This window comes from Elaeis guineensis, chromosome 1, assembly GCF_000442705.2.
Source record: "Elaeis guineensis isolate ETL-2024a chromosome 1, EG11, whole genome shotgun sequence".
In the NCBI taxonomy this organism is placed as follows: Eukaryota; Viridiplantae; Streptophyta; class Magnoliopsida; order Arecales; family Arecaceae; genus Elaeis; species Elaeis guineensis.
Window position 1 is genome coordinate 38,796,007 of NC_025993.2, and position 26,130 is coordinate 38,822,136.

The following is a 26,130-nucleotide window of genomic DNA, read 5'->3' on the forward strand; positions in this document are numbered from 1 at the left end:
AAATTACTTGTAGATAAGATCCTGCGATTCCTTCTTGATTTATATGGAGAGTTTATAATAGACTACCATATGAATAACTATTATAGCACCTTATCTGAATTGGTCAATATGTTGGTAACTAAAGAACCTTGAAAAGTTTAATGGTACATATCTGGAGAGCCTAAAGAAATAAGGACATACCTTAAAAAGGCATGTCAATATTGCTCAAAATTGATCTTATGATTTTTTCTTCTTTCAGTTGAGTATTAGACTCTAATGTCTATTTATGCACTTCATTATAGGGTCTAAGAAAAAGTAGAGGGCTGAGGGAAGGTGAACTAATCTTTCGAGTTGGCAATAGGACAAGAGTTACTACTATGGCCATGGGCACCTATCCTTTGCGACTACCATCTGGATTTAGTTCTTAGAGATAGTTTCTATCATTTGCATGGTGATGTATCTGTAAATTTATTTGAGTAAGTAGTGAATGCCATTGGGTTTGAGAGATTTAGAGATGAGATAAATCTGAAGTATATGTGGTACCTTAGGCTAGGTCATGTAGGAAAAGAAATGATTAACAAACTGGAGAAATATAAATTTTTAGATGTTGAAAAATGTATCTTAAAGTTAATCATTTGGATGATTGTACTCATTTTATAATATATATATGAATTATTTATCAATGAATAAAAGTTATTTTGGCATTATTCATCATAAAGTTACATCTTCCTTACTAAAACTCTCGTGTGATGAAGTCCTTAGAACTATAAAATAATTGATAAAAGAAGATTTATCGTATAGTTTTTAAATATGTTCGTGATCCAATTATACGTCATTAAAGAACGATGATGTTTATCGAGTGAAGGTTTTTGTATGCCATATAGGTTGGTTGTCCTCTTAACCAAAGAGTGTGGAGATATTGGTATGGTATATAGGTGAGATGTAAGAGTACATCATCACTGAACAAGTGACTCACCTGTTGAGTGCTCTACCGTTGAGAGTAGCTCGTAAAGTGTATGAGTATGTGTCGCTCAGATTTGCTTTATCATAGTGACTTGCAAGCAACTTACTGTGCTTTGGTGCTGGACTATCTGCATTTCTAATGCAGTGATGGAAGACTACTAAGTATAGTCAAGTACTTGCAAAGTCTGTGTGTGGATCTAGATGAAATTAATCTCTCCGAATCATAGGAGCTAATACATCACCGTATTTCAAAGGTTGGAATACAATGTGATAGATTTGAAAGATTGGAATACAATGTGGATGATCTTTCAGGGTTGACAGTTTAATCCTAGATCGTCCTAGAGCATTCAGGATCAAAGAGATGAATTATATGGTAACTATATATATAGGTTATTAAATATTATCTTGCAAATATTCAATTGATTCGATTGTCAAAAATCATTACTAGATGGTAACTTCAATTAGTACAGAAAATAGTTTCTATGCTATCGGCTTAGTATTCGAACTTATGGAGTCACGCACAAAGTCAAGCGATGTAGAAAAAAATTGATCTAAGTCTATATGTTCAATTTAGAAGTACATGACTTGATTAAGAACTTGATTAACTTGATTAATAAATAGATTAACTTGATTGAGAACTAAGTTATGAATCATATGGGATTAAATAGTTGACTATGTCTAGCTAGCACTGGATATGAGGTTCATATTTAAATTTGGAGATAAATAAGATTTGATCTATGATCCAAGGAGTTTATGATGTTGGGTTATGGTGGCACAGCAGAAGGATTAGGTGTTTAAAATTTTCATTAAAAACACCTGATACATCGAAAACCCTAATGCCCAAAAACTCTTGACTATATCAATCAAAGTACAATAAAATAAATTTGGATCAGAAGAATATCTATAATGCTAATCCAATTTTCATGATATGTCCAAGTGTCTGCCCTCCAATGGTGATCCACATAAAAATTAAACCAAGGATAGCGCTCCTTCTTCACCTTGCTTCAAGAGTTCTAGCCCCTAGAACTCAACCAGCCACCAATCGATCAGATCTTCCTCCAGACCTGAGTCTGAACCTTTTTGAACCATCCATTAGATTTGACCACCTTTTTCTAGACCTATTAAACACTTAGAGCTATTAGGATTAGACTTGTCTTAAAAGAACAAGCCTTTTCCTAAAACCTAGAGTTGTAAGAGAGGGAGTGGATAGGGGATGTAAGAATTGAATAATCACCCCATCTGTTGTCTCCTATTTATAGCACTAGATGGGACATTAATAGAGAAGGCATGCCTCATCTGAAAAGATATATCAAGTCCTCATATCACTTATTTGAGAGTCCTTAAATAGAAGGACTCTTCAGGGGGTGATACGTTGATTCCTATCTTCTCACGCCCGCAAGCCTAGAACGAGATGCTTTTTGCATCTCTTCACACATTAGATTAGTGTAAAATTTTGCCACATAAACCTTTGTTCAAATAGAAAGGCCATCACCAAATGATACATTATTTGGATAAGAGTTCATATGTGAGAAGGACTCTTCACCGAAGAGATGCGCGAGCACCTTCTCTCTGTCTCGTACGCGCACAGAAAAGGGTGTGAAAAGCAACCATTCTAAATTTAATAATTTTTTAGATTTTTATCACATGATCAGCACTTAAAACTAATCCTTATCACAAAAATTATTAGATAAAAAGTTACTTAAGACTCCCTAAACAGAAGGAGTCTTCACGTCCCTTCGCACATCTAGAAAAACCTGTTGCGCGCGCAGCAATGCTTTGAGCAATTTTTTTATGCACAATTTGATAGACTTTTCATACTTTAAAAGGTGTTCTAGGTGGTTCATCATCTAATATACTTGTCATAAAAAATAGAGTTCCAAAATAGAAGGATTCTTAGTTCTTCTCTATGACACAAATAAAGTGCGCATGCATTCTGCATATTAGCGCCAAGAGTCCTTCTTAAGTTGGACTCTTAGTTATTTGGCATGTACACTAGATATGGTGCTTCTTTTTGACTGCTTTAAGGTGACTTGACCTGACCCAAATATCCACCAAATTGGGGCTAGCAAATGAGCAAGGCATGAGACCAAATTGATCTTTAAAAGAGCTAGGGATTCTACACGTGCTAGCATGCTTACCGGAACCCCGATTGAATCCAAAATTCCAATCAATCTTTTTCTATAGGTGTGTGACTTATTGGGTTCCATATCTAGCTAGTAGTAGGTCTGAGTACAAGTTGACCTAATTTGATTAGAATTTAATCTAACCGATTTAGGTCCAATCAAACTAACCCGATTTCAGTAATTAGAACTCTTTCTAATTGGTGTTCGAATTAAACTCTTTAATTCAATCAAAAACTTACAAGTCAAGATTGATGTCTAACAATATATCATGACTATTTAGAAGATATAAAAATTTAATAAAAATATCAAATATGCTCTTCAATGATAAGTTACCGTGCAATACAATCCTTCGATCATCCCAGCATCCTGAATATGTTCATGAGTATGGAATCATGTCAAACTCAAACACATATTCATATCGATTCTCAATTAACCAATGATGAATCTAATGAAGAAGCATTAGAAACTCTTTCTAATCTCCTTCCTATTTTTGGTCAAAAATTTTTTTTCTGAGTCATTTATGAATGAGAATACACAGGATACGATCTCCTCTTACTAGGAGCGATCGATTTCATGTTGATCTACTCACAACCTTCGTATACACTCCTAGCATATCCAAAATATCCCGTACATGTCTTAAAGCCATGTGTATGAACTAAAATATAGATTCATGTGCACAAAATTTCATGATGATCTCAGATCTAAGGATCACTTGCACAACTCTCACTTAAAGAACCATCTTTGACATGCAAGTAAGACTTCCATAAGATGTTCTCTTTCATCGAGTCAATTCAGTGGACTCATTTCTTAAATGAGCACTCACATCCTTATATTAGTATCTCACATAAGTGGCTAGTGAGATCTATCACCCTCTCCATCCAGCATACATAGGATGTGCCAGTCTATCCAAAATATTGATCTCCGACTCAATGTTCCTACGACCAAGAATATTTAAGATTAGGGTTTTAGGATTTAAGTTTTTACTAGCATGACCCATTCATGTCTCTTAAAATTATTATCCTAATCTTAGGGGTTCATCATAATCTTAGTCATAATAAGAAGCGGCTAATATGATGAATCAATACCTCATTTTATTATCAAATAATAAATATCATTACGTGAGTTAAAAAACTATAAAGAAAAGTTTCATTGCAACACACTTGTGATTGGCTTATAGGGCACTCTTCTTTCAATCTCCCACTTACACTAAAGCCAATCGCCTTTGTATCTCAATCCCATACAATCAAGATGGCGATCAAATAGCTGCTGTGGCATGGCCTCAGTGAATGGGTCTACTATATTATTTTTTGTTTCTACTCATTCAAGGACAACATCTTGTCTCTCTACAATTTTTCGAACGAGGTGGAAGCATCTGAGAATGTGCTTGGATCTTTAATAAGACCTAGGTTCCTTAGCTTGAATAATGGTTCTAGTGTTATCACAATAGAGTGGCATCAGTTCTTCAATCTCAGGAACTACTCCTAAATCCATGATGAACTTTATCATCCAGATAGCTTCCTTAGCGGCTTCACTAGTAGTGATGTACTCTGCCTCAGTAGTTGAGTCAGCTACTGTCTGCTACTTGAAACTCTTCCAACTCACTGCTCCATTATTTAAAATAAACACATACCTTGATATTGACTTACTATCATCTGGATCAGATTGAAAACTAGAATCTATATATCCCTCTAGTTTCAACTCTGATCCTCCTTCATATATAAGAAAAATATTTTTAGTCCTTCTTAGGTACTTTAGAATATTTTTTATAGATTTTCAATAATCCTCCCCTGGATCAGTCTGAAATCTGCTAGCTACGTCCAAAGCATAAGCAATATCAGGCCTGGTACATAGCATGGCATACATAATTGATCCCACAGTCGAAGCATAAGGGATTTCACTCATCTTCTTTCTCTCTTCTGGTGTCTTAGGACATATTTTCTTAGAGAGATGTATACCATGTTGGGTTTTGATGGTGCAGCGGAAGGGTTAGATGTTTAAAATTTTTATTCAAAATACCTGATGCATCGAAAACCCCAATGCCCAGAAATCCTTGACTATAATAATCAAAGTATAATAAATATAAATTAAGATAAGAAGAATATCTGTAGTGCTAATCTCAATTTCTACAAGACATCCAAATATCTACCCTCGAATGGTGATCCACACAGAAACTGAACCAAGGACAGTGCTCCTTTATCTTGCTTCAAGAGTTCTAGCCACTAGAACTTGATTAGCCTCATATCGATCAGATTTCTCCAAGAAACTGACTCCATCCTCTCAGAACCTCCTCTGAACTTCTGATCCTCCTTCTTTAGAACCCTCACAACCCTTGTTAGGATCAGATAAGATTTTGTCTTAAATTCTAAAGTCTTATCCTAAAACTAAGATAGGTTGTAAGAAAGAAAGGAGAGCAACAGAGACAAAATTGAAAACTCTTTCTGAATTCATCGGACATCGAGTGCCCCAGCCAATTTATAGCCACTAGAGGGATGCCAAAAGAGAGGGATGCATCTCATCCAAGAGGCCTATCTGATTTGATTATCAGAGATAAGAGTTCCTTCAAACAGAAGGACTCTTATCAATGATACGTCGATCAGCACCCTGCTTTGCGCATGCGACCAGAAAAGGGATGTTTTTGCATCTCTTCTTAAATCAAAAAAATCCTCAAAAATCAATGTGGATAGAGAATTAAATCTTGATTTAAGAACATATAATGAGTAGGTAAAAATTCTCACAAAAGAATGTGTTCTCACATCCTTTCATGTAAAGTCTGATCACCCCGTGTGTAGGCACAAGGAGGAACTTATGGCATCCGTTTGGCATTTCGTTAAGTATGGAAAAATTTCAAAAAAAATACAAAAAATATTTTATAAAATTTGAAATGTTATCACTAAAAAATGTTCTATTTTGAAAGTATTTGATAAGTAGAAGGACTCTCCAAATCTCAGAGAGACGTGATGCTTCTGCACGCACACGCGAGACTTCATTTTTTTAATTTTTCTCCACCCCAAAAATTTTAGAAAAAATACATCTCATGCTTTGAGATGTGCATCAGAGGATGGATGATGATATGGACTACCACACATATCTTAATCCCATGCCAGAAAGACTCTTTTCTTCTACCTACGCCAACACTTGTACGCAGAACCTGTTTTGCGCCAAGAGTCCTTCACAACTTGGACTCTTCATAATTGGAGTTAAAATAGGATGTGGTGCCCCAATTTAGGCTACTTCTAGGTGGCATGACCTGACCCAAATACCCATTAAATTGAGCTAGCTAATTAGTAAGGGATGAGATCAAATTGATCTCCAAAGGAGCAAGGGTTCCACACGTGCTAGCATGCTTACCGGAGCCCTGATTGAATTCAAAATTCCAATCAACCTTTTTAAAAGGGTCCTTGGCTAATTTTTATATGTGTGTAACCCATTGGGTTCCACATCTAGCTAGCAATAGGTCTGGGTGTAAGTTGATCAAATTTGATTAGATTTCAATCTAATCGATTTAGGTCCAAACGAGCTGACCCGAGTTCAATAATTATAATCCTTTTTAATTGACTATCGAATTAAACTCTTTAATTCGATTAAAAACTTATAAGTCAAGATTGACATCTAGCAATGTATCATGACTATCAAGAAGATGTAGAATTTTGATAAAAATACCAAATATACCCTTCAGTGATATGTTACCATCCAATTCAATCTTTCAATCATCCTTGCACCCTGTATATGTTCATGAGTATGAAATCTTGTCAAACTCAAACACATATTCATATCGATTCTTAATTAACCAATGATGACTCTGATAAAGAAGCATTAGAAATTTTTTCTAATCTCCTTCCTGCTTTTGGCCAAAAGACTTTTCTCAAGTCATCTAGGATTGAGAATACAAAGGATGCGATCTCTTACTAGGAGTGATCGATTCCATGTTGACCTACTCACAACCTCCATACACACTCCACCATATCCAGAACACCCCGTACATATCTTAATGCCATGCCTGGGTATGAACCAAAATATAAATTCATGTGCATAAGATTCCACGATGATCTCAGGTCTAAGGATCACTTGCACAACTCCCACTTAGAGAACCATCTTTGATATGTAAGTAAGGCTTCCATAAGATGTTCTCTTTCATCTAGTCAATTTAGTAGACTCATTTCTCAAATGAGCACGCACATCCTTGTATTAGTGTCTCACACAAGTGGCTAGTGAGATCTGCCACCCTCTCCATCGAGCATACACAGGATGTGCCAGTCTATCTGGAATATTGATCTCCGACTAAATGCTCCTACGACTAGAAATGTTTAAGATTAGGATTTTAGGATTTTAGGTTTCACTAGCATGACCCATTCATGTCTCCTAAAATCATTGCCCTAATCTTTGAGGTTCATCATAATCTTAGACATTATAAGATGTAGCTAATATGATGAATCAATGTCTCAAATAATAAATGTCATTTCATGAGTTGAAAAATTATAAAGAAAAATTTCATCGCAACACACTTGCGATTGGCTTATAGGGCACTCTTCTTTCAATCTCTCACTTGTACTAAAGCCAATCACCTTTGTATCTTATACAATCAAGATGGCGATCATTTAGCTACTGTGGTATGGCCTTAGTGAATGGATTTGCTATATTGTTCTTTCTGTCTACTCATTCAAGGACAACATCTTGTCTCTAACAAGATGGAACCATCTGTGGATGTGTTTGGATCTATAATGAGATCTAGGTTCTTTAGCTTGAATAATGGCCATAGTGTTATCACAATAGAGTGACACCAGTCCTTCATTCTTAGGAATGACTCCTAAATTCATGATGAATTTTTTTATCCAGACAGCTTTCTTAATGGCTTCACTAACTACGATGTACTCTACCTCAGATACTTGAGTCAGATTCTATCTGCTGCTTGAAACTATTCTAACTCACTGCCCCATCATTTAGGATAAATATATACCTTGATATCGACTTGCTATCATCCACTTTCCTATGATCCTTCCTTGGATCAGCCTGAAATCTGATAGCTATACCCAAAGCATAAGCTACATCAGGCCTGGTACATAGCATGGTATACATAATTGATCCCATAGCCAAAGCATAAGGGATTTCATTCATCCTCTTTCTCTCCTCTAACGTCTTAGGACATATTTTGTTAGAGAGACGTATACCATGACTTGTAGGCAGGTAACCTCTCTTACTTGCCTCCATATTAAACCTCTTTAATATGAGATCTATGTACCGTGACTGGGATAAGCCTAACATCCTTTTAGATCTATCTCTATAGATCTTTATACCCAATATATAGGATACTTCATCCAAGTCTTTCATAGAAAATTTATTTGATAGCTAAGTCTTGATCGATTACATCATTGGGATATCATTCCTAATGAGCAATATGTCATCGACATATAGAACCAAGAAGACAATAGCACTTCCACTTGTCTTCTTATACACACATGGTTCACCCTTATTTTGATAAATTTAAACTCTTTGACTATTATATCAAATTGAATGTACCAACTCCTCGGAGTCTGCTTCAATCCATAGATGGATCTCATTAGCTTGCATACTTGATTTGCACTCTCATTTGAGACAAATCTCTTTGGGTAAGTCTTATAGACCTCTTCCTCTAAATTACCATTGAGCAATGCTATCTTGACATCCATCTATCAGATCTCATAGTCATAATATGTTGCTATAGCAAGTAAAATCTGAATGGACTTGAGCATAGCCTCTGGTAAGAAGGTTTTATCATAGTCAATTCTTTACCTTTGACTGAAATCCCCAACCTAGCTTTTGAGGTTTTTACTTGACCATCTACTCCGATCTTCTTCTTGAAGATCCACTTGCATCTTATTGGGGTCACACCCTCAGGCGCATCAACTAAGGTTCGCACTTGGTTGATATACATCAAGTCCATCTCAGATTTCATGGCTTCCAGCCATCTGTTTGAGCCTCTATTTATGACAGCTTTCGAATAAGTCAGTGGATCATCATCCTGAATAATGTTGATCATATTGTCATTCTTAATGATAAAATCAAATCTCAGAGGTGCATGATGCACTCTATCTGACCTTCGAAGAGGAAGTGTGTATTGTGGATGTACCTCATCCTTGGGTATTTCTGATTGAGGATCTTCTTATGGTTCAACCACAGGTATTTCTAGATCGGTTTGTAGATCATGAACTTCAATAAGTTCAATATTCCTCCCACTGCCTCCTTCTTGGATGAGTTCATTTTTTAAGAAAGTAGCATGCCTACTAGCAAACACCTTTTGTTCATTAGAGTGGTAGTAGTAGTATCCATTAGTTTCCTTAGGATACCCTACAAACGTACACTTATCTGATCTAGCACTAAGCTTACATCCAAAAAGATTTCTGACATAAGTAGGATAGCCCCAAGTCTTAAGATGTTTAAGATTAGACTTTCTTTCCTTCCATATCTCATATGGTGTGCTTGCAACAGACTTTGAAGGCACCCTGTTTAAAGTGTATGTGGCAATCTCTAGGACATATCCTCAGAAAGATATTGGGAGATCAGTAAAGTATTTTGTGGACTGCACCATATCCATCAAAGTGCGATTCCTCCTTTCTGCTACACCATTTAACTGGAGTGTATAAGGAGGGGTCCATTCAGAGAGAATACCTTTACTTTTAAGATGATCAAAAAATTCACTGGATAAGTATTCTCTTCCTCGATCAAATTGAAGAACCTTGATACTTTTTTCAGTTTGTTTCTCAACCATACTTTGATACTCTATGAACTTATCAAAGGATCCAAATTTATGTTCCATAAGATACACATATCCAAACCTTGATAAATCTTTCATAAAGGTAATAAAATAGGGGTATCCTCCTTTGACCTGAGTTATCATTGATCCACATACATCTGTATGTACTAGGGCTAACAACTCATTCGCCATCTCTCCATATCCAGAAAATTAGAATCTTGGTCATCTTATCCATGAGACAAGATTTATAAGTTCCCAATGATTCATAATCATATGGGTCAAAAAATTCTTCTTTATATAACTTATTAATCCTTGACTCACTTATATGACCAAGACGATAATGTCAGAGATATGTGACATTCACATCTTCTCTCTTTCTTTTCATATTTCTTTCAATATGAAAAAAATATTTTCATTGAGTGTACGAAGTAAAAGATTATTATCAATATAACTACTACCATAATATTCATTAAAAAAAATGGAGCATCCATTTATCATTAGCCTTATTTCATAACCTTGTTTTAACAACAAAGGTATAAAAATAATATTTCTAATGACCTTTGACATGTAATAATAGTTTTTTAATTCTAAAATTTTATCTGAAGATAAATCAAGCATACAGGTTCCCACAGCCTCTACGCTAATGGATTTTCCATTTGCATCATAGAGCTCGAGGTCACCTCTTTTCAGACCTTTGATATTCTGTAGTCGCTGTAATGAATTATAAATATACGATCTACAGATAGTATCTAATACCCAAATATCAAAGTCTGAACCACTTAATAAAAAATAGATCTGTATCATATACACACCTTTTGGTGCTACACTTGCACTCTACTTCAATCTTGCAAGATAATTCTTGCAATTATACTTCCAATATCCAAATTTGTCACAAATCATATCCATATGGATATCATTGCCTTCTCATTATTACAGACCAAGGTTAGGAATCTTCAGAATATTAGAGTTCTTCTCCGATACAAACTTTATTTGTAAGTTCCTCAACCAATCCACAGAGTTGGATCAGTCAACATATTTTTATCTATGGTATCATGCAGTGAAAATAAAGTAGCCATAATGTAGACTTAAATCTATATAAATAAAGAACAATAGTATAAGCAGACCACTCATGTTTGACATGTACAACTAGATAAGGACTTTTAAAACTAGTTATGTCTCCCACTATTTTATCAGATACCATAGTCCTCTCCTATGATAAACGAGATATATTCTATATTTATCTTAGTGGGATTGAGATCCTAATTCCTCATAATGATCTTGTGTTAATACAATAAATCCTTATGAGTTCATAGGTAGGAAACTCTTTCCAATTGCATCTCATGTAATTTTTAATATTTTATCTTGACCTTTAAAATATTATTCATCTTGTGTTAACACAACAAGCTATAATATTTTAGTTAAGTAAGACTCTTCATTTCGATACAGTCAAAATCGAATATAACTGTACTTGTGGTAGCACAATAAAGCAGTATATCTAAAATTACTGTAAGCATCTTTTATGCACTAGGATTATGTTATAACAATCCTTATTACAAGCCTTGTGGTAATACAACAAACTAGCCATAGTTCATGACGTAACATTAACCTAGCATGAAGGAAGGCCCCTAGTAGTGTTTAAAATACTGAGCTACCTTCATTCAAGATTTGAACTAATTCAATTAGTCAGAAAAAGTATTAAGATTGGTGGGGGTCCTCCCGTTGCTTTTCTTTGGTACCAATAAAATTGGTCAGGCCAGCAATGAAACCAATTAAATAACCACCGTACTTGAAATATTTCTTAGATATCAATTAATTAATTGATTCAAGAAAATAGGTCAGCTACTAGTTCACAATACTGTGACTTAATATAATTTTTATGAGGGTTTTAATGGTCTCAAGCACATCCTAAATCAATCAATCACAATGATGCACAAATATAGTTGTATCTTAAAACTCATAACAACTAAACATAGCATCCAGTCATATCTTTAAGATATAAAAAACATAATCATACAATATGACTATAACTAGTATTTTAAGCATATCACATATGTATGAAGTTCTAATAACATGCATGAATACAAAATATTCCTTTCATTGTTCTTCTTCTTGGTACATCATAGTGGTACCCCTACATGCCATAAGAGTATCCTATTGAATAGGAAGAGAGGGTCTCTGAACCCTACTTACTCTTATGATTGGACGGCCTGGTGATGAACCTAATTAAAGTACTAAGCTACTAAAAAAGATTTTGTACATGCATCATACATTTTATATTTAAAAACATATCTCTAAGACATGCGAGGGTTTGGATGTTCAATCGGGTTCAACCCTTGATCCGACTTGAACCAAACCAAAAATCTATGTTTGATCACAATCAAGACAACATTCTAACCTTTGATTATATAGATCAAGGTAGGCTCTGATACCACTGTTGGATTTTGATGGTGCAGTAGAAGGGTTAGGTGTTTAAAATTTTCATTCAAAACACCCGATGCATCGGAAACCCCAATGCCCAGTGTTGGTGCAAAAATCCGCTTGCGCCGGAGAAGCTGGAGTCGAGGAAGTCGCGGTCGCCGTCGGGACCTGCAAAGGAAGTCTAAACCAGAGGTGGGGTTGCTCCGGCAAGACCCTCCGATGCTCAAGTCAGTTCTCTGCCTTAACAAGAATGGAGTGCTCGAACGAAGAATTTAGCAGAGTTTTTAGATAAAAAGATGAGAGCTTATAGAATAACGTATCTGGGGTCCCCTTTTATAGGCGGAGGGGGTAGTAATCTGATAGCGACATCCGTAACCGTCTGGCAGTGAGCTGCCCAGGGTCAGGCGGAGTTTGCTGCGAAGAGTAGTGGAGTGGATCCGTGGCTATCACCGGGGTGTGCCACGTGGAGTCAGTTACGGGGAGTGGAGCGACGTTCGCTGTCGTGACTCGTCATGGAGTGGTGGGATCGCACAGGATCTGCCGCGGGGAGTGGAGCAGAATTGTGGCCGTTAATACGGCCTGTCGGGGAGTAATGGAGTTGCGTAGGGTCCGCCGCAGGGAGTGGAACAGTGTTGTCCGTTACTGTGGTCTGCCAGGGAGTAATGGAGCCGCGTAGGGCCCACCGCAGGGAGTGGGGCAGAATCGCGGCCGTTACTGTGGCCTGCCAGGGGGTCCAGACTTGTCGGCCGAAGTTCGGTTGGAGTCGGTAGTGAGGTCCGGTATCCGTAGGAGTTTGGGCGAGGTCTACCTGCAGTTGAAGTTAAAGGTGAAGTTCGGCTCCCGTAGGAGTCCGGACAAGGCTTACCGGCAGCTGATGTTGAGGACGGAGCCCGACTCCCGTAGGAGTCCGGGCGGAGTCTACTTGCGGTTGAAGTTGTTGGCGGAGTCCGGACGAAGTCTGTCCACAGCCGTTGGAGTCGAGGATGAAGCCCGGCTCCCGTAGGAGTCCGGGCGGAGTCTTCCTGCAATTAAAGCTTAAGGCGAAGTCCGACTCCCGTAGGAGACCAGACAAGGCTTACCAGCAGCTGATGTTGAGGACGGAGCCCGGCTCCCATAGGAGTCCGGGCGGAGTCTACTTGCGGTTGAAGTTGTTGGCAGAGTCTGGCTCCCTTAGGAGTCCGAACGAAGTCTGTCCGCAGCCGTTGGAGTCGAGGACGAAGCCCGGCTCCCGTAGGAGTCCGGGCGGGCCTCCTGGAGCTGATCCTGCTGAGGACTTCGGCTGTGGATATTTTATACCCAACACCAGTCCCCCTACTTTCGAGTTTGAATTTCGAACGAAGGAAGTACAGAGAGAGATGGGCACAGCCAAAATCATCCCCTCGAATCCTGCGCACTGCTGCCCCCAGATATTTTGGCATTAAATGTGCGCGCGCTGGAGTCTTTTCGGATCAGGGCGACCTGAAGAGTCTTTTCGGAACTCCCACCGACACGTGATCCCAAGCGTTGCGCTACAGAAATTCGCGAACAGTCAATCCTCGATAGCGGCGAGTGGGACACGTGGCATGCACCAGTTGGCCTAGGGACACCTGCCGCCATAACTGTGCTAAGATCCGCTGGCTATTTAAACCCCCTACTCTTCCTTTGGGGCTCCATCCTGCCGAAAGGACAGCATCTTTCTTTCGTCTGAGAGCCTAACTACTCAGCCACTTCCTCTGCACCAGCCCTCACTGTCTTCAGCCCCTCGATCCTTCTCTAAGGGGTTCCCACGTCATGCCCTCCACTCCGGAGGCCATCCTCGAAGGGATGTATAGGGCTTGGAGGAAGGCGAGGAGGAGAACAGCGGTCGGTGAGTTCGCCGGTCATCAAGTGGCCGCTGAGGATCCCCGTCATTTCAAAGGGGGCTCAAGGAAGAATTCCTTCAACAACAGGGGTTTAACAACGGGGGCCGCCGGTAAAGGTATTCTATCCGAGAATTTTGGAGTAGCAAGGCGGGATGATATCAGTCAAGAGGGCAGAGCTGTCGTCACAAGCTGTGGCGGGATCCTTGATGTCGTCGTGGCCGTGGGACCAGAAGCGGTCGACGTCGACGGTGGGGCAGTAGAACCTGTTGCGGGGATGGTGGAAGTAGCGCATGCCAACCTTGCCGGAGCATTTTGGACGGCGGCTACCATGGAGTATTCGGTGATGACGCATATTTCTGGCGCCACCGTTGCCCCCAGGGTGGCTCCGGTTCTTCTTGAAATAGGTCTTCGTCGCCGCTGTCGTTGCCCTTACCGTCCCCGAGAATCTATCCCATCCTTTTTCCCCTGAGGTTGGGACTTCGGAGGTGGAATGAAACAAGGTGGGGCGAAAGCCGATGAGCCCATCACACGTACTGGACGACGCGGCTGGGAAGAAAAGTTTGCAGCTTGAAGTGGCCTCCGGTGCATCCTTTCCAAACCGTGTTCGTGAGACTTGCAATGATGTATACCCCCTTTTTTTTTTTTTTTTGGCCCATCGGGTCTTGTAACGTACATCCTATCAGTCGAAAAATGAAAAGGGGATTTTGTTACCTCGTCTGCATCTTGTATCGAGTAGTCGTCTGTCAAACTTCTTTATTCTTCTTTTTTCTCTCTTCCTTCTTTTTTTTTTTTTTTTTTTTTTTACGTCATCCCAAGGTCGTCGACGGTCTCTTTTATTCGTGTTGGATTGTTATTTGCCGAGCTCCTTTTCGACTTGTGCGCCGTTCGAAGATACCTGGTTGTCATTTTCCCGTCAATGGCTGCGGGCTTGCTTGGGGCCAATCGGGCTTGGGGTCCCTCCTAGGGCTTGAGTTCGAGGATCCGAGCTTCTGTCACCCTAAGTAGGTTATCCTGTTTTGTGTCGAAAACTTCCTCAAAAGCTGGGACTCCCTGTGGGAGCCCCAGTCCTTACGGTGACAGAGTTTTCTGTACCTCGATCGCTGTCCGTTTTCCAATCGTAGCTGTCATAGTCTGTTGCCTTCCTTTTTCCTTTTCGCTCGAAGTTTTTCTTTGCTGAAGTCAAGATGAAGTTTGGCTCCCGTGGGAGTCCAGATGGAACCCTCCTGTGATTGGAGTCACGGGCGAAGCCCGGCTCCCGTAGGAGTCCGGGCGGAGTTCCTTGCCATCAAAATCAGATGCGAAGTTCGGCTCCCGTAGGAGTCCGGACGAATCTTACCGACGGTTGACGTTGGCGACGAAGCCCGGCTCCCGTAGGAGTCCGGGCGAAGTCCCCCTTGGGGTCGGAGTCGTAGGCGGAGCCCATCTCCCGTGGGAGTTCGGGCGGAGCCCGCAAGGGCTAATCCTGTTGAGAACTTCGGTCGTGGGTATTTTGTACCCAACACTCTTCCCATCCGGTCTAAATGGAACCGGACCTTCGACTTTGCTCAAGTTAGGGTGAGGTTCTCCTCCTGTCCCTAACAGGGCTGTGGGGGCTCATATGGGCGTTGTAAGGCCTCTCCCTCATCCGGTCTAAATGGAACCGGGCCTTCGACTTTGCTCAAGTTAGGGCGAGGTTCTCCTCCTGTCCCTAACAGGGCTGTGGGGGCTCATATGGGCGTTGTAAGGCCTCTCCCCCCATCCGGTCTAAATAGAACCGGGCCTTCGACTTTGCTCAAGTTAGGGCGAGGTTCTCCTCCTGTCCCTAACAGGGCTGTGGGGGCTCATATGGGCATTGTAAGGCCTCTCCCCCTATCCGGTCTAAATGGAACCGGGCCTTCGACTTTGCTCAAGTTAGGGTGAGGTTCTCCTCCTGTCCCTAACAGGGCTGTGGGGGCTCATATGGGCGCTGTAAGGCCTCTCCCCTCATCCGGTCTAAATGGAACCGGGCCTTCGACTTTGCTCAAGTTAGGGCGAGGTTCTCCTCCTGTCCCTAACAGGGCTGTGGGGGCTCATATGGGCGTTGTAAGGCCTCTCCCCCCATCCGATCTAAATGGAACCGGGCCTTCGACTTTGTCGGGACGACGTTTCTCTTTCGCTTCTGACACGGTTTGTGCGAATTGTTTAAAGATGTGCAGGTATGCAACTTTCAATTAAAATAAAGTTATTGGTAGTACACCCGTAAGTTTTCCGAGTTTCACGGTCGCGGGAGGTCGGCTCCTCCGAGTTCCTTAAGATAATAAGTTCCTGGCCGAACTACTTCTTTGACTTCATACGGTCCTTCCCAGTTTGGGGCGAGTTTCCCCCGGTCCTGAGGTTGCGAGACAGCAGCTCGTCGAAGTACTAGATCTCCTGCTTTAAAGGCTTTGTTCTTGACTCGGACATTGTAATATCGAGCAACTTTCTGTCTGTAGGCTACCATTCGAACCTGAGCGATCTCCCGTCTTTCTTCCAGCAGGTCGAGGTTGGCTCTAAGACTTTATGAATTTCGATGCTCGTCGAATGCCACGACTCATGCCGACGAGAGTTTAAGCTCGATTAGGATGACGGCTTTCGTACCGAAGGCTAAAGCAAAGAGGGTCTCCCCCGTAGGTAACCTCTGGGTAGTTCGATACGCCCATAGTACATGATAAAGCTCGTCCGCCCAAGTTTCCTTTGCTTTTTCAAGCCTTGTCTTAATCCCCTGCAAAAGGGTTCTGTTAGTCACCTCAGCTTCGCCGTTCGCCTGGGGATGGGCTACTGATGTGAAGTTGTGAGAGATGTTTAGATCTTCACAGAATTCGACGAATTTTGCTCCCGCAAATTACCGTCCATTATCAGTGATTAGGGTTCTAGGCAAACCGAACCTGCACACGATCGATTTCCAGATGAAGTCCTGCACTTTTGCTTCTGTGATTTTTGCTAGTGGTTCGGCTTCAACCCATTTGGTGAAGTAGTCGATCTCTACAAGGAGGAACTTTCTTTGTCCAGACGCCATGGGAAAGGGGCCAAGGATATCCATCCCCCATTGTGCAAAAGGCCATGGGGCGCTCAAGGGTGTGAGCTCGGTGGCGGGCTGTCTCTGAACGTTGGCGTATCTCTGGCATCGATCATACTTTTTGACATATTCAATCGAATCATGATGCATCGTTGGCCAGTAATATCCTTGGCAGAGCAACTTGTGGGATAAAGATCTAGCTCCCAAATGGTTTCCACAAATTCCTTCGTGTACTTCCTACAAGGCGTAGTCAGCTTCCGAGGGCCGGAGATATTTTAAGAGGGGTAAAGAGTATGATCTTTTGTACAATTTGCCCTCATAAAGGATGTATCGGGAGGCTTGATTTCGGAGCTTCTGAGCCTCCTTCGCATCCTGGGGGAGGACTCCATCTCTGAGATAGGTTATCAGCGGGTCGACCCAGCTGGGCTCGTGGTCGATCTCCATTATGGGCCATGATTCTTCTGTACTTGGGTGCTTCAGAACTTCAAAAAGAACACCTTTGGGCAACCCAGACGGAGCCAACGTTGCCAGCTTGGAGAGAAGGTCGGCTCTGGTATTTTCTAACCTTAGAATCTGCCTAATGTCGAAGCTGTTAAAGGCGGGGGTAAGCTCCTTTACTTTCTCAAGATATTTGGCCATACTGTCCTCTCGCGCTTCATAACTCCCACTGACTTGCCCCACCACCAGTTGAGAGTCACTGTGCATCCGGAGCTGACTTATTCCTAGCTCTCTGGCGATCCTTAGTCCTGCGATCAGAGCTTCATATTTCGCTCCATTGTTTGTTGTGGGGAACTCGAAATGCAGAGCGTACTCAGCTATGACTCCCTCCAGACTGACCAAGATCAGGCCTGCACCTGCGCCCGACATGTTGGAAGATCCGTCCACATAGAGGGTCCAAAAGCGATCGGAGGGATTGGCCTCTTCGTTGGGGGAGTTCGGCTGAGACTTTAGGTCGTCAACTTTGCTTTGCTCAGGTTCGACCTCCTCTGGGATGGTGCACTCTACTATGAAATCTGCCAATATTTGGGCCTTTACTGCTGGTCTAGGTCTGTAGTTGATGTCGAATTTCGTGAGCTCGATTGCCCATTTTGCCATTCTTTCGGAGGTGTCAGCTCGGTGTAAAACCGCCTTGATCAGTTGATCGGTGAGTAGCGTCACGGTGTGCCCTTGAAAGTAGGGTCGGAGCCTCCGAGCTGCAATCAACAAGGCGTAGGTCAGTTTTTCTAATTTGGTGTACCTGGTCTCGACGTCCCTCAGCGCGTGGCTAATGTAGTAGACTGGTCGCTGGACTTTCGCTTCTTCTTTGACAAGGATGGCCGCGAGGGCCATGGGAGAGACCGCTAGGTATAAAAATAGTTCCTCCCCAGGTTCAGGCTTTGCCAGCAGCGGGGGTGAGCTAAGGTAACTCCTTAACTCATCGAATGCCTGTTGGCACTCAGAGGTCCAGCAGAAGTTCTTCGACTGCTTGAGGGTTTGAAAGAAGGACAAGCACCGTTCGGCCGATCTTGCGACGAAGCGATTAAGAGCCGCTATCCTCCCTGTGAGGCGCTGAACCTCTTTAATCGACTTTGGGGCGGTCATCTCCTGGATGGCGCAAATTTTTTCTGGATTGGCCTCAATCCCGCGCCCCGATACCATGAAGCCCAGGAACTTCTCTGAAGTTACTCCGAAAGTGCATTTAGTTGGGTTCAACTTCATTTTATACTTTTGGAGAGCGTCAAAGGTCTCCTCGAGGTTGGCGACATGATTTCTAGAAGACTTTCTTTTTACGAGCATATCATCCACATAGACCTCCATGTTTCGGCCGATCTGCTCTTTAAAGATTTTGTTCACCAACCGTTGGTAGGTCGCGCCCGCATTCTTGAGGCCGAAAGGCATGACCCTGTAACAGTAAAGGCCGCGATTAGTGATGAAAGCTGTCTTTTCTTCATCTTCAGACGCCATTCTAATTTGATTATAGCCGGAGAACGCGTCCATAAAGGTGAGGAGCTCATGGCCTGAGGTCGCGTCCACCAGTTGGTCGATTCTGGGAAGGGGATAGCTGTCCTTTGGACAAGCCTTATTCAGCTTTTTGAAGTCTATGCACATCTTCCACTTGCCGTTTGCTTTTTTGACCAGAACAACATTGGAAATCCAATCAGGATAATTGACTTCCTTAATGAATCCGGCCTTGAGGAGCTTATCCACTTCCTCGGCTATCGCCTTCTACCTCTCCGGGGCATGACTCCGGATTTTTTCTTTCGTCGGTCGATGCTTTGGATCGACGGCCAGATGATGCTCCATGACTTCTGTGTCAATCTCCGGCATGTCTGCTGGAACCCAAGCGAAAACGTCCGCATTCCTCCGTAGAAAGTCAATAAGACGCATCCGCACCTCCTCCCCCAGGTTGGAGCCGATTATCGCCACATGCTCCGCGTTCCCATCATTCAAAGGGATTGGTACCAGATCTTCGATTGGGCCGCCCCTTTCTTCGGTGAGATCATCGCGAGTATCTAGTCCATCGACGGGACAGGGGTCAGCCTAATCGCTTCTTTGCAAAGCGATGTTGTAGCAGTGTCTGGCCAGGGCCTGGTCTCCCCGGACCTCTCCGATCCCCTGGTTGGTGGGGAACTTCAACTTCAAATGGTAGGTCGAAACGACAGCCCGGAGGGTATTGAGGTCGGGTCGGCCAAGGATTGCATTGTAGGCGGATGACGCCTTCACCACCAAGAAATTCACTAGAGCCCTGGATTGCTTTGGATATTGACCCGCGGTCACAATCAAAGCTATCATTCCTTCCGTCGGAACGGCATCACCGGTAAATCCCACAAGGGGGGAGCAAATCGGCCTCAGATGACCGCTAAGAGCAGACATTCTTGAAAAGGCGTCGTAGAACAAGATGTCGGTCGAACTTTCATTGTCGACAAGAATGCGACGGACGTCGTAATTTGCTATATTCAAGGAAACTACGACTGCGTCGTTATGAGGGAATTGGACTCCCTGGGTGTCTTCTTCGGTAAAGGTTATGGGTTCTTCAACTTTTTGCCGCTTGGGGGATACAGATGGTATGTTGGTTGCCTCCCGCTGGGATCCCCCCGAAATGGTGTTGACGGAATCCGATAGAGGCCGATCGTCCGGCCACTCCTTGTCGGCGACCATAGCCGGAGGTAGTTGTGCGAAGGCCTCGCGAGAAGACATCAGATGAGGAAAGGAGGAGTGGGTGCCGGATAAGATGATCGGAGGTAGATCCGTTGAGCGCTTCTTCAAGAACAAGAATACTGCGAAGACACAGAGCCCTTCCTCTAGTGCCAATCCTGTTGGTGCAAAAATCTGCTTGCGCTGGAGAAGCTGGAGTCGAGAAAGTCACGGTCGCCGCCGGGACCTACAAAGGAAGTCTAAATCAGAGGTGGGGTTGCTCCGGCAAGACCCTCTGATGCTCAAGTCAGTTCTCTGCCTCAACAAGAATGGAGTGCTCGAATGGAGAATTTAGCAGAGTTTTTAGATAAAAAGATGAGAGCTTATAGAATAACGTATCTGGGGTCCCCTTTTATAGGTGGAGGGGGCAGTAATCTGATAGCGACATCCGTAACCGTCTGGCAGTGAGCTGCCCAGGGTCAGGCGGAGTTTGCTGCGAAGAGTAATGGAGTGGACCCGTGGCTATCACCGAGGTGTGCCACGTGAAGTCAGTTACGGGGAGTGGACCGACGTTCGCTGTCGTGACTCGTCATAGAGTGGTGGGATCACACAGGATCCGCCGCGGGGAGTGGAGCAGAATTGTGGCCGTTAATACGGCCTGTCGGGGAGTAATGGAGTTGCGTAGGGTCTGCCACAGGGAGTGGAGCAGTGTTGTCCATTACTGTGGTATGCCAGGGAGTAATGGAGCCGCGTAGGGCCCGTCGCAGGGAGTGGGGCAGAATCACGGCCGTTACTGTGGCCTGCCAGGGGGTCCAGACTTGTCGGCCGAAGTTCGGTTGGAGTCGGTAGTGAGGTCCGGTATCCGTAGGAGTTTGGGCGAGGTCTACCTGCAGTTGAAGTTAAAGGTGAAGTCCGGCTCCCGTAGGAGTCCGGACAAGGCTTACCGGCAGCTGATGTTGAGGACGGAGCCCGGCTCCCGTAGGAGTCCGGGCGGAGTCTACTTGCGGTTGAAGTTGTTGGCGGAGTCCGGCTCCCGTAGGAGTCCGGACGAAGTCTGTCCACAGCCGTTGGAGTCGAGGATGAAGCCCGGCTCCCGTAGGAGTCCGGGCGGAGTCTTCCTGCAATTAAAGCTTAAGGTGAAGTCCGGCTCCCGTAGGAGACCGGACAAGGCTTACCGGCAGCTGATGTTGAGGACGGAGCCCGGCTCCCGTAGGAGTCCGGGCGGAGTCTACTTGCGGTTGAAGTTGTTGGCGGAGTCTGGCTCCCGTAGGAGTCCGAACGAAGTCTGTCCGCAGCCGTTGGAGTCGAGGACGAAGCCCGGCTCCCGTAGGAGTCCGGGCGGGCCTCCTGGAGCTGATCCTGCTGAGGACTTTGGCTGTGGACATTTTATACCCAACACCCAGAAACCCTTGACTATAATAATCAAAGAACAATAAATATAAATTAAGATAAGAAGAATACCTATAATGCTAATCCTAATTTTCACAAAACATCCAAGTGTCCGCTCTCTAATGGTGATCCACACAAAAACTGAACTAAGGACAGCGCTCCTTCTTCACCTTGCTTCAAGAGTTCTAGCCACTAAAACTCGATTAGCCTCATACCGATCAGATTTCTCCAAGAAACTGACTCCACCCTTTTAGAACCTCCTCTGAACTTCTGATCCTCCTTCTTTAGGATCCTCACAATCCTTGTTAGGATCAGATAAGGCTTTATCTTAAATTCCAAAGCCTTGTCCTAAAACTAAGATAGGTTGTAAGAAAGAAAGGAAAGCAATGGAGACAAAATTGAAAACTCTTTTTGAATTTATCGGACACCCAGTGCCCCAGCTAATTTATAGCCACTAGAGAGACATCAAAAAAGAGGGATGCACCTCATCTAAGAGGCCTATCTGATTTGATTATCAGAGATAAGAGTTTCTTCAAACAGAAGGACTCTTATCAATGTATGTCGATCAGCACCCTGCTCTGCACATGCGACCAGAGAAGGGATATTTTTGCATCCCTTCTCAAATTAAAAAAATCCTTAAAAATCTATGTGGATAGAGGATTCAATTATAATTTCATAACATATAATAAGTAGATAAAAATTCTCAAAAAAAGATGTGTTCTCACATCCTTTCACATGAAGTCTGATCACCCCATGTGCAAGCACGAGGAGGAACTTATGGCATCCATTTGGCATTCAGATAAGTTTGAAAAAATTTCAAAAAAAATTATCAAAAATAGTTTATCAAATTTTAAACATTATCACCAAAAATGGTTCTATTTTGAAAGCATTTAATAAGGAGAAGGACTCTCCAAATCTTAGAGAGATGCGATGCTTCTGCATGTGAGCGCGAGACTTTCTTCCTTTTTCCAATTTTTCTCTACCCCAAAAATTCTAGAAAAAATACATCTCATGCTTTAAGATATGAACCAGAGGATGGAGGGTGATATGGACTATCACACATATCTTTATCCCATGCCAGAAAGACTCTTTTCTTCTACCCACGCCAACACTTGTACGCAGAATTTGTTTTGCACCAAGAGTCCTTCACAACTTGGACCCTTCATAATTGGTGTTAAAATGGGATGTGGTGCCCCAATTTAAGGTTCTTTAGATGTCATGACCTGACCCAAATACTCACTAAATTAGGCTAGCTAATTAGCAAGGGATGAGACCAAATTGATCTCCAAAAGAGCAAGGGTTCCACACGTGCTAGCATGCTTACCGGAGCCTTGATTGAATCCAAAATTCCAATCAACCTTTTTTAAAAGGGTCCTTGGCCAATTTCTATATGTGTGTGACCCATTGGGTTCCACATATAGCTAGCAGTAGGTTTGGGTATAAGTTGATCAAATTTAATTAGATTTCAATCTAATCGATTTAGATCTAAACGAGCTGACTCGAGTTCAACAATTATAATCCTTTCTAATTGGTGATCAAATTAAACTCTTTAATTTGATCAAAAATCTACAAGTCAGGATTGGCATCTAGCAACATATCATGACTACTCAAAAGATATAAAATTTTGATAAAAATATCAAATATACCCTTCAGTGGCAAGTTACCATGCAATTCAATCTTTCGATCATCCTTGCACCTTGAATATGTTCATGAGTATGGAATCTTGTCAAACTCAAACATATATTCATATCGATTTTCGATTAACTAATAATAATTTTGATAAAGAAGCATTAAAAACTTTTTCTAATATCCTTCCTGCTTTTGGCCAAAAAATTTTTCTCAAGTCATTTAGGATTGAAAATACAAAGGATGCGATCTCCTCTTACTAGGAGTGATCGATTCCATGTTGACCTACTCACAACCTCCATACACACTCCACCATATCCAAAACACCCCATACATATCTTAATGCCATGCTTGGGTATGAACCAAAATATGGATTCATGTGCACAAGATTTCATGATGGTCTCAGGTCTAAGGATCACTTGCACAACTCTCACTTAGAGAACCATCTTTGATATATAAGTAAGACTTTCATAAGATGTTCTCTTTCATCGAGTCAATTCAGTGGACTCATTTTTCAAATGAGCACCCATATCCTTGTATTAGTGTCTCACACAAGTGGCTAGTGAGATCTGCCACCCTCTCCATCGAGCATACGTAGGATGTGCCAGTCTATCCCGAACATTGATCTCTGACTCAATGCTCCTACGACCAGAAATGTTTAAGATTAGGGTTTTAAGATTTTAGGTCTCACTAACATGACCCATTCATGTCTCCTAAAACTATTGCCCTAATCTTTGGGGTTTATCATAATCTTAGACATTATAAGATGCAACTAATATGATGAATCAATATCTTAAATAATAAATGTCATTTCATGAGTTGAAAAATTATAAAGAAAAGTTTCATCGCAACACACTTACAATTGGCTTATAGGGTATTCTTCTTTCATACTATGACTTATAGATAGGTAACCTCTCTTACTAGCCTCTATATTAAACCTTTTTAATATGAGATCTATGTACCGTGATTGGGATAAGCCTAACATCCTTTTAGATCTATCTCTATAATTCTTTATACCCAGTATATAGGATGCTTCACCCAAGTCTTTCATAAAAAAATTATTTGATAGCCAAGTCTTGATCGATTGCATTATTGGGATATCATTCCCAATGAGCAGTATGTCATTGACATACAAAATCAAGAAGACAACAGCACTCCTACTTGTCTTCTTATACACATATGGTTCATCCTTATTTTTGATAAAGTCAAACTCTTTGACTGTTATATCAAATCAGATATTCCAGCTCCTCGAAGCCTGCTTTAATCCATAGATGGATCTCTTTAGTTTGCATACTTGATTTGCCCTCCTACTTGAGACAAATCCCTCTGGCTGAGTTATATAGACTTCTTCCTCTAGATTATTATTGAGGAATGCAGTCTTGACATCCATCGGTCAGATCTCATAATCGTAGTATGCTGCTATAGCAAGTAAAATCTTAATAGACTTGAGCATAGCTACTGGAGAGAAGATTTCATCATAGTTAATTTCTTACTTTTGTCTGAAACCCTTCGCCACCAACCTAGCTTTGTAGATTTTTACTTGGTCATCTGCTCCGATCTTCTTTTTGAAGACCCACTTACACTCTATTGGGGTCACACTCTCAGGTGCATCACCCAAGATCCACATTTGGTTGGTGTACATCGAGTGCATATCAGATTTCATAGCTTCTAGCCATCTGTCTGAGTCTCTACTCATGACAGCTTCCGAATAGGTCAGTGGATCATCATCTTGAATGATATTAATTGAATTGTCATTCTCAATGACAAAATCATATCTCAGAGGTGCTTGACGCACTCTATCTGATCTTCGAAGAGAAGGTGTGTATTATGGATGTACCTCATCTTTAGATACTTCTGATTGAGGATCTTCTTGTGGTCCAACCACTGGTATTTCTGGATTGGTTTGTAGATCATGAACTTCAGTAAGTTCAGTATTCCTCCCACTGCTTTCTTCTTGGATGAATTCATTCTCCAAGAAAGTGGCATGCCTACTAACAAATACTGTTTGATTAGTAGGGTGGTAGAAATAGTATCCATTAGTTTTCTTAGGATACCCTACAAATATACACTTGTCTGATCTAGCACTAAGCTTATGTCTAAAAATATTTTTGACATAAGCTGGACAATCCCAAATCTTAAGATGTTTAAGATTAGACTTCCTTTCCTTCCATATCTCATATGGTGTGCTTCCAACAAACTTTGAAGGTACTCTGTTTAATATGTATGCGGTAGTTTCTAGGGCATATCCCTAAAAAGATATTGGGAGATCAGTGAAGTACATCATGGATCGTACCATATCTATTAAAGTGCAATTCTTCTTTTCTGCTACACCATTTAACTGAGGTGTATAAGGAGGGGTCCATTCAGAGAGAATACCTTTACTTTTAAGATGATCAAGAAATTCACTGGATAAGTATTCTTCTCCTCGATCAGATCAAAGAACCTTGATACTTTTTTCAGTTTGTTTCTCAATGATGCATTGATACTCCTTGAACTTATCAAAGGCTTCAAATTTATGTTTCATAAGATATACATACCTGAACCTTGATAAATCATCTGTAAAGGTAATAAAATAGGAGTATCCATCTCTAGCCTGAGTTGTCATTGATCCACATACATCTGTATGTACTAGGGCTAACAACTCACTTGCCCTCTCTCCATGTTCAGAAAATAGAGTCTTGGTCATCTTACCCATGAGACAAGATTCACAAGTTTCGAATGATTTATAATTATACAGGTCAAAGAATTCCTCTTTGTATAATTGTTTATCTTTGACTCACTAATATGACCAAGGCGGCAATGCCAAAGATATGTGATATTCATATTTTTTTTTCTTTTCATATTTCTTTCAATATGAAAAATATTTTCATTGAGTGCAAAAATTAAAAGATTGTTATCAATATAACCACTGCCATAAAAGTCATTAGAAAAGAAAAT